Source organism: Megalops cyprinoides, chromosome 12 (genome assembly GCF_013368585.1).
Source record: "Megalops cyprinoides isolate fMegCyp1 chromosome 12, fMegCyp1.pri, whole genome shotgun sequence".
Classification (NCBI taxonomy): Eukaryota; Metazoa; Chordata; class Actinopteri; order Elopiformes; family Megalopidae; genus Megalops; species Megalops cyprinoides.
In genome coordinates this window covers 24,833,652-24,844,073 of record NC_050594.1, presented here as the reverse complement: position 1 = coordinate 24,844,073, position 10,422 = coordinate 24,833,652, and the positions used below count along the sequence as shown (strand labels likewise).

General features: G+C 42.1%; 1 protein-coding gene across 2 annotated transcripts in view; it reads left to right on the top strand.

The window, feature by feature from the left end:
• The first annotated feature begins 8,469 nt into the window (after positions 1–8,469).
• ston2 (stonin 2) overlaps positions 8,470–10,422 on the top strand; it is a 28,058-nt gene continuing 26,105 nt past the window's right edge. The window contains exon 1 of one of the 2 annotated variants that reach the window (XM_036542922.1): positions 8,470–8,690. The gene's annotated coding sequence lies outside the window, so the exon portion shown is untranslated. Of the gene's footprint in view, positions 8,751–10,422 lie in introns of both variants that reach the window. The other variant, XM_036542920.1, reaches the window with a different exon arrangement.

Here is a 10,422-nt window from a genome sequence, read left to right as displayed (position 1 = left end):
AAAGAAAGTGACATTGAAACTCCGCTGCCCTCACTTATGTCCACAACTGTTTGTGTTGCCCGGACTCCCCCATGGGTGTCAGAAGGGCCTCTCTCCTCTTACCTCATGTTTCCTCACAAGGACAGCTGTACCTCTGGCTCATGCAGGTGAAGGGGCTGTGACTATGCTTCCTGTCTGTGATTGCCACATAGACACCTGGGCCGCACACTGTCGTGTTATTTCCCTGTGCAACGCTATTCGTCGTGTGGCAGCTTGCAGGCCCGCGTCTCTGAATTCAAGAATCAGACTCTCGTGTCTGACGCTTTCAAGTGACATCTTCAGTTTGTTTGTTTTTTTTTTATGAAGTATCTTCAGATATTTTGTCAAATTTTCTGCAAATTTTCCTCCTGTTATCTGAAAAGTGAAAGATAAAGAGGTATTTTCAACGAAACGTCATGGCCGCTGGTTCTGAGGGAGGGTCCTCACAACAGAAAGAATATAAAACATCTGACAAAAGAAAAAATCGTTCTCAACAGAATGATAGATGTTACAGTTTCATTTTTTCCATTTATAATAATACAATGGATGTGGTAACATTTCAGAGCTCAGTATGGTGGAGATTGAAAGCAGCAGTGGAAATGAGTCTGTTCCTTTTTCCCATGGTGAGTTGGATCACTTTCACAAGGAGATACCCACTATAATGACACCTGTAAACTGCTGTGTTCCTGCAAGGTACATCTGCACATCTTCGCTCTCTTACCTTAACAGTGCATGACCTATGTACAGTATGTACACTTTTGTATAAATGTCAAGGTCAAAATTAAGGTCAAGGTTAAGGTTTGTTTGCAAAGTTTTCTGTTGGAGTGTAGTGTGAGTTCACTACTTCTGTCAAATTTTCCCTACAGAGGACTCCAAGTCTAAGCATTTTAAAACTTTTTTTAATGTCCCACTTCAGGTTTTATTTAAAAGGCTTGATTTATACCGGAGAGAGAAGGGAAAGAGTAGTGCTTGCATGTTCATTGTTCGTCTAAAGCAGAAAATTCTTCAGAGCACCTTGTTTGCAAGGCCTTTATAATTCATGGATGCCATTTTAAAGCCATATGTAGACAGAAGCCCATTTATAATTAAAGGCGGGTAGTCTTAATCATAGGCCACTGGCTTCCAGCAGACTCATACCACACCCATGGCTTACTCTGTTGCTATGCAACCACAGTAAAGAAACGGAAATGTACATTATGCAAGCTGCATACAGTACTTGTGAAGGCTGCAACTTGCATATATTCTGCCCTACATTTCAACCTCTGAGTGGCAGCAGGATATACTGTAGTTCACTATCCTTAAGAATATTTCTCTACAACACTTTTGATGTGCTATATTGTAGAAGTAACTCGTTTCAAGCTGGCTTGAATGCTTGAAATTTATAGAATTTATAGAAGTAAATAGGTCTACCGATGGCCTTAACTCTTGAGCATCCTACAGCGTCTTGCAACTTAGTGTTGCACTGAATAGTATTGCACCATGCAAGCTGTGAAGGTGTATCTCTGTATTGTATGTGTTGTGAATTCTTGATGATCTCTACTTTGGAGTTGGTTTTTCCTCCAGGTAACTGTGTTGAGAATAGTTTCACAGAGGTATGGGAACAAGGTACGTACTAATCCTACCTAGCTTTGGGAAATCTAAAGAGTAAAAACAGATTTCCCATATTCAATCTATGATTGCTGAGAAACAGATAAAAAACTGGAAACCTGGCTTTCCTGCGCTTAAACTGATGAGGAAAAACACAGCTATTTTCATTCTTTTAAATGTTCTGCATATCTGTTACATGATTCTGAGACAGTCATTCCATGCGCTTCTGTGCTCTGTCAATGGCTGCTGTTGCAGATCAATTTTAATATCTCTGGGAGCCAAGGTGCTTTCACAATAGTGCCCTTATTAGTTAAGTCATGTTGTTAGTCTTTGTAGCCAAGGTAACAAACAGATGTGCCTATCATTCCATTTATGCCGCATAAAGAAAGTTACCTTTGTTTTGTCCCGCCTTTGTACTGCTTGGTGTTCTGCTCAGAAAGGAGCTACACAGTTGTCATAGAGTCAAAACAAGAACACACTGAGGGGGCAAACTTACGAAAATGTTTCGCTTTAAAAAGTTGTTGTCGGAAGGTTGCACTTTCCTGGGAGGAAAGCAAATGCCATGACTAAGAGCCCTCTCCGCAATTATTCTGTCATTTATTCCAGTTTCCAAGGTAGCAGGAAACGGAGGTGTTCATCACCAGTGCAAATCAATAACTGAACTCCCGGAGAAGAAACACGCAGAAAGATAACGACTGTCCAAATCCGTCACACGCTGCCTTTAATTTGTCCCATGGTCCCTATAAGTCAGACACAAATATCAGAGTATTACGGCAAATCTCTGGTATTAGGGTTTTGCGTGTTAGAATACATTTGCCAGCATATATGTCTATGTGGGTACTTTGCATAGGGGCAAAGGCAGGGAATTTGGAGGGAAACTAGCACAATGTGCTGTGGCCTCTGGCAAACATGCAGAGATTTCATTAACGCCATTAACACCATATCTCCAAATATGCATGCAGGTATTCCACCTGTAATTAAACAGGTGACCTCAAGATTGTTGTTTTACCTACAATTTTTAGTGTTTTCATTTCATTTTTTTTTTTTAGCAAACAACCTACACAGACGGTAGAGTGTGACAGAAATAAATATTTCAGCAGCAACAGGAAAGACACATTTGACATATTGAAAAAAGTAAGAAAAATGAAATATGATTACAAGAATTGCAAGAGGCTTAAGAGGGGTGAGAGTCATGTACAGTATGACATAATACATACTCTGTATAACAGATTAGCATTAGTGATGTTGGTCAGCCCAGGAAATACTTTAGATGAGTTTTGTAATTTTGTAATTTCACCATATAGCGTGTTTTGAGACTTGAGGCTGATTTCATTTCAGGGCAGTTTTAGAGACTTGTATTTCCAGTTATCCAGTTAGTTTTGAAACTATTTCACTTCAGCGTTATTAGTAACTTTGCTGTCATGCACCCTAATGCTAACAGTTGCTTTTGATCTTTGTCCAGAATTCCGGAGCTGTATAATTAACACAAATAAATATTTTGGGACTGCACACACTAGTATCTGACTAGGTGACCTGAAGTTTCAATTAGTTATGAGGACTTTTCCTCTGTTGTGTTGTTAATGATCTATTCCACCTCTGGACCCCAACTAGTTAGACCCATGGCCAAAGCTTTGCTGTGTCGTGTGGATATAGTATGGATCATGATTAGGCCCAGATGCATATTTCTTTTGTTTTTTTCCACCAAAATACTTTATGCCCAAGGTTTAAGTGGCTATTCTAAATTTTACAGGCAGTTTCAAATAGTGGGTGGCGGCAATGCGAGTGTGATAAGTTGGTCAAGCTTGTTCTTATGTTGTAGTTGCAACACTTTGTGCATTTTGAATGACCCGACATGCAGCAATGGCTTGAATGTCTCGGCACCGAAAAGATGGGCACCGAGAAAAAAAAGTAATATATCTGGCATTTTCCATGCTGCATTGCTGACTGGGCGGGTAGAAATACCATGGCGTACAATTCCGATTTCTCCCTTCTTGCAGCGAGTCTGAAATAAATTTTCACCCCCTCCATTGTGTGTGTCTCTCTCTTTCTCTCTCTCTCTCTCTCTCTCACTATGGCTCCTTTGCCTCTCCCCCTCTACAAATGAGCCTGCAGTAAAATTAATGTTCTGTAACCGTGCAGCTAACTGCAGGTATCCCACTTGCTTTCCACAGCGCTAATGCCCTTGATCTTTCATTAGGAGTCTACCTACAGCACCTGAGGGAGCGTGCGGCCCAGTGGAGCGTTGGGACTGCGGGAGAGGGAGCCTCTCCTCTGTCATCTGCATCATTCTCTACTCCTCTGCAGAGAAGACTTCTGCTCACTTCCACCCCTTATAATGAGCCTTTCCCCTGGCTTCCTAGATAGCCACCCACAGCTGCCTGGGTATCTGGTATTGTATTCACAAGAGTGCCACCTTTGATAAACACACGGCTGGCATTTATTTCATTAGAAATTGTTGTTCCCTGTAAATGGTTGTCAGTTATTTGGACCTAATTCAAATTAGATTTCCGTAACGTCCTGTTTACGTGTGTGACACACTTTATTTTGGTAGCAACTGGTACGCAGAAACAAGTCTGATTGAGCAAAGCATTTTTCCAGCGTTACAGGATTACATCCTTTTAAGCAAGCAAGCTTCAAGAAACTTGCTTTCTGAGTGCGCAAAGCTGTTGGCCTACGTTGCTCTTGGCTAGACTAGTCAGGCTCTGTGAAACGGTTAATTGCAAAACTCTGCATTCCTTCCGAGTATGTGTATCCTGAGTGCCTTGACAGGAAGTGAACAGTGTGTGTTTGAACACAGTTGCATGCTTGAACACCCTGATTGACCAATGACAGAGGTGGGCGGGGGGAGTGGCGGGGGTAAAGGCCAGTGAGTAAACACTTTGCGCTATTGATCATTTTCAATGTGGAGCAGCGATCAAACCGGAGCCATTAGTCTGGTTTGTACAGTCGAGCCACCTGCAGACAAAGAGGGCCAATTGATTTGCAATGACTTAATTGAGAACTTATTTAGAGAATTAATGTATCTTGGCAGACAGCTGCAGTTACACTAATCCAGAGTGCCATTATAAAATCAGGATGTAGGATGGATTAATTTGGGCCTGTTTACAATGCAGATCTATGGCTCCAATTTCATTTAACAATGCAGATTTACCGGCCCTCTGTGACTGGTTGTATTCATAAGAGTTTATAGCATTTGGGGTCTGTGGATGGTACTCATTAAAAAAACAAGTCTTATTAGATCAACCCTGAAATGAACCCACTCAAGAGAGTTGAGATGATGTCTCACTCACCTGCTACGGTAGCTTCAGATTCAGTGATTGTCTTTGTTCTTTGCCAAAGGATCTGAGGCAGGTTTTAAATATGTACATAGGCTGTATTACATTCCTGATCCATAGAAATCGGAAGTAATTTGACGTAAACCTTATATCTCACAATCTCCTTTGATAACTGTATCAGTGCTTTGACTAGTCTGTAATGTGCTCGTCTTTCCTCTTATCCAGAGACAGTGGAGAGACAAAGCCTTCAGCATTTTAATTGCAGTGAAAGTAGGTTAACCAGAGGGAGAAACTACCAGTATGTGCAATGGATGTGAGAGAGGAGAAGCAAGGAGCTGTTCCGCCCTCTAGCCTTGACTGGTGAGGAGCCACATGTTGAAAGGAGTCCTGTGGCCAGGCTGGCTGGGAGAGCAGCACCAGGATGGCCTCCTCAGGGACCTGCCTCTACCTCTCTGTACCACACATCTCACATGCTCCTCTGCAAACACGAAATTGCCTTCGGTATAAGAATGGTGCTGGTGCTGGTGAGGGTTGGGGGAGGGTTCATAGTGTCTGTATATGTGTGTGTGTGTGTGTCTGTATGTATGTCTGTCTGTCTGTGTGAGAGAGGGGGGCGGTCATCATCAAAGTGGCCATTTAAGACATCAGTCCAGGCCAAACCCTAACCTCCCGTGCCAAGAAATGCAGTCAGTGAAACCAGTAGCAGCAGCACCAGAGGGGCAGGCAGCTGCTGTCCCTAGCAACAACGGGAGTACGGGCGTCACTGGCTGTTATGCAATGAGCTGCAGACACGCAGCCACGGTTGTGCCAGAAATTGAGACGTTTCATTAAAGATGTTCTGCTCTCACATTGAGTATGGTGAGAGGAAAAACTCCACACTGCTTCAGATGAAAATGAAACAGACAAGAAGGACGGAAAATGAATGAAGGTGTGGACGAAGAACCTAATTCTCACTTTATCCACAATTCCTGTATGCAGTATTAATCTGTTTCAGACATGCCCAACATTTGATCTTTATGAGGCACCAAGGAGTAAACAGGGAGCCATTGCCATAGTTTGTGTGCTGCATCATCACAGCTGAGGAGTCTCTCTCTGACTGTGTCTCCTGGCTTCTACGCTGCTGCCCGTCTGTTGGCTTGGGTGGCGACGATGTCTGACTCAACGGGCAGATGTTCAAGGACTGATCTGGGTATGGGCCAGCAGATCCCCCTCTGTTGTGGCACAAACCCACAAACAGTTCAAACGGGCCACCCAGCCCCCTTCTTCCTGCCCCCATTTGCCATTTTTCTAGAAAAGAGGAATAATGAGGTCCCATGATTCCCGACAAAAGAGAGACGTGTTCGAGTGGATTAACTCTGCAAAGGTCAGGCCAGCATGGATACAAACAGAGAGAGAGTGTCACTGTGGCTAAGATGTCATGCTCTGACATGTAGGTCAAGTGAAGATTGCACCGATTGACTCACCATCCTATTGCCTGAATTACTGGGTTTGACCCATGAGGCTTTGACTGTGATGAGCCAAAAATATTTTACTAGTCCATTGTTGCAGCAAGATTCTACAATCTGAACCATGGAGACACTTCGAACCTTCCTGGTTATTTCAGAAACACACAATAAAGTTAAGAATGTAGTATTTTGTACTTGAGCACTCTCAAAGCAACCACATTACAAGATTTATTTGCCTAACGGATGTCCTTATCCAGAGCATCAGGGAATTGTTTTCATGTTGGACGTTTTATAGCTGAATGATATGCTCATGGGTACGGTTGCACCGACCATCTTGGCCTCTTAAACACCACACTCCCAACTGAGCAAATGAATAGTACAAAAACAAAATTAGTAGCACAGGCTGTGTGCGTGTATAAATACACACATATATACATAAAATATGTAATTATTGTTATTCAACTGAAAACATGGTCTGTGTTCTATGTGACAATTCTATTCTATGTTCTATGTTTTGTACCAAAACTAAACAGGAACAGCTCCCATGCCACTGAAAAACTGCTATGATATAATGCAACGTTCAATACGGCTTGGCCCTCTTACAACAATCATTCAGAGTGGAACATTTAAAAAGCAGATCATGGATGAAACCTGAATCTTCACTGACACAGCATCTCTGTAATACTGCTGCTGCTGGTAGGACAATTGGAGGAGGCCAGTGGGTAACAAAATAACAACGACAACAACAAAAACAAATTACACTGACATGTAGCCTAGCTTAACCCTACTCTTTCAGCACTGTGTGCTACAAATAATAAGGTGTGTAATCTGGGGTGATGCATTCTGAAGGGAGATTGTTTTCTTCAGGGCATGCACTAGTTATGTAGGCCAATGTGTATTTACTCTCATCGGTGTTAGATTTTTTCACGTGAGAGGGAAGTGCGACTATGTTAAACCATTCCAGGGATATTATACAGTTAAATGGCACACAATAAATTAAGAATGTAGGCGTATGTATGAGTATTAACATTCCAAGAGTAACCAATGTTTCCATAATATCAAAAATATCTTTGATATCCAGGCACGGGCAGTCAAAGTTTCCTTTCAGCCCTTTTAGCAGGCTTAATTAACGTTGTAATCGATCTTCCAAAGTTGTAATGATGGTATATTGAATTAAGTTCTTCAGTATTAATTATGCTCAAATTGGGTGTTTGTACTAGAAACATACATCATTTCATGAAGTCTCCTGCCATCTACTGGTGAATAAATTGCAAACAAGTATTGTGACAATTCCCCTTTCAAGAGAAAACGGCACTGACAAAGTTATTTGAATTATAATCAAGTATTTGCTGTCATTTTAACATTTTCTTGATTGGTCCAATTGTAGTTTCATTACAACGTAACTGAATATATTGAGGAAGGACTAAACATAAAATAAAAGGGGACATAAAATAAATATGAGGGATTAATATAGAATCGGTTTGCTTCCTCGTACACTGCGCAGCAAACTGCAATCATTGACTGCAAAATTGCCTCTGTTTTTAAAATTCTACAGTATTTAGCGCCACGAGTCTTTTTCGGTGACACCCCTCCAAAAAAAAAGGTCTGATGAGTGTGAATACTGTGTTAGACTGCACATTTACTTGTTGTAATCAACTGACGTATGAACTCGGTCCTGATGAACAAAATACGACAATTAATGGAAAACAGAGCTGCATTTTATAATCATATTTAAAACAAGCTGCATACACACTCACAACATGATCAAGCAACGACGTGCATATAATTCCTCGTACTCCCAACAGATGGTGCTGAAGACAAACAATGTTGCAGGCACGCTTCTTTGCAGCCATATTCTTACTATAGCGAGTTTCAGCCTCACTACAAGATTGTTGTGACAAGGGAAATTTATTGGGTCGTACCGAAATGGTTGGATATATGAAGTGTGGCGCTCGGTTAGCTATGGGCAGTTGTTGTCCTCATGGGCTCTACTTTTCCCGAGATTCTTCATACTGTAGGTCTTACCTGATTCACCCGGTGCTCGAGGTGTATCAGTTACGAGTTGAACGGTAACTAGAGAATCTGACCTTTATGGGGCTGGAAATGCTAGCATACCTTATATGAATTTGTGTATGAATTTGAAGACACCGTTGTAAACAGTATTTTGCGTAAGTAGCTGCTGCTTCGGCAATAACATTACTGCGCACGTTACACATACGAGGTCGCTTGCTAGTTTTCAGGGTTTGCAGCGTAACCAATCGTATTTCGCCCATGACCCTCTTACTCCTTTGGGTGGCCAATCACGCGCATGCGATATCGTAATCTTCTGCAGATTGCGGTCGGAGAACATGCTGCGGACGAGATGGTATGTCACACCAAGAACCGGGTTGTTTTCTCCGTGAAGAGTCTTGCACCTTCTCATCGGGTTTGTAAAACGTTTGTTCTCTGTAGTTTTCCGCGTAGCATGTTGTTCGGGCACCATCTGCTGCGTGTTTATTAGAAACCGCCTTTGGAAGCGCAACAGGTCTATAAGAGGATAAATTCAGTTGAAATGTTGCTAAGATTACATGCAAATGCTGAGTTGTGTGTTGGAATATAGTTGCGAAGAAATCGGCGCTTTATTTGAGGAAGGAAGACATTCGATCGATCGATCGAGACGGAAATGTTCAAGCACCGCTAATAAAAACATGGGCAGCGACCGTTCAAGCAGTAGTTTGTTTTCGAACGTGCTCCTCTGACACCTGTTCGCTCGAAAATCTTTTGGTTGCGTGCGAGCTACTGAATGTAATTTGATAACTTGCATTTAATGTTACTTGTATGCTGTGATTCGTTGAGTGGGAATGACGACAAAGATTATTTCACCGCTTGCTACCATTTTGATACCACGTTGGTAACTCAGGTGTGGAGGCAGGCATACAGATACCATTCAGATATGCACTTTTAATTATATAATGTCATGAAAATTGTGAACTGCGTAGTAACAGGTACTAGGGTATAGCAGAGTTCAACATAAACGAGAATTTAAGGGATCAAAGAGAACACATTCATAGCACACGTCAGGGCCTCTTGTCTTGGTTGTAAACCGTGTCGACTCATGCATTTCTTTCCCTGACCTGCAAACAATTTGACATGTGACGGGACATGTGACCATTGTTTTCCATGGCTTGGCACCATAGTCATCACAAGTAGAGAAAATAATCACAAATAATATTTCAATGATATACCATGCTGTGAAGATCCATCTGTGTCAGAGTCTTGTTTAAGATGAATTGCTTGCGTTCATGCAACTTTTTCTGACTTTCTGACCGTTACTCTTTAAGAGGTCTCCCACAGAACCTAAATCTAATCTAACAAATATCCGTCAAATGCATGCTATGTGACGTGAAAAAAGCAGCTCTGTTGTGCTAAGTCAAGAACTGTGTGGTGTTATGTGTAATTCCTGCATAAAGAGGTGTGGCACTTGTTATGGGGACAGCTGAAGCAGTGTGGCTAGGCTGGTTTGCATTTTTTTCCCTCTCTTTGTCTATTCAGCTGCGTGCCCCTTAAGGGTCAGCGCTGCTCTCACAAGAGAGGTGTGTTGACCACAGCTGGCAAGAGAGGTCACAAGGCACTGGGCTCCCGCTGGCGGAGATTGAGCGCTGTTTGTGTTTAGCAGTAGCCACACACAACACATGGCTGATACATCAGGTCAAGGAGGCTCATCCTGCTGCTGGCTCACTGCTTGGACTAGTCCCAGAAATGCACAGTGCCCCTTTGTGTCCCTTGCCAAAGGTTTATTTACCACTCTGCCTCTCTGAGCGCTGGGGTTCAGTCAGTAGCGGCATCTCGATTCTAGAGCCAGGCAGAATGGCCGTGAAACTGAGATGTTCGCTCTTCATGGAATTTACATAAGTTAACGAAGAACTGTCCATAATGAAATAGGTTTGAACTTGAGGAAAATCCTATCGTTGAAACTAAATTTCGGTACTTATCACAGGTTGCATAAAAAAAATGATGGCATACTGAATTCCTTTATAACAATTGTGATTTTTAAAAATGGTTAAAATGTTATATGTCATTCTGTACCAAATCCATCGCCTTTTGACCTCACCCCTTTT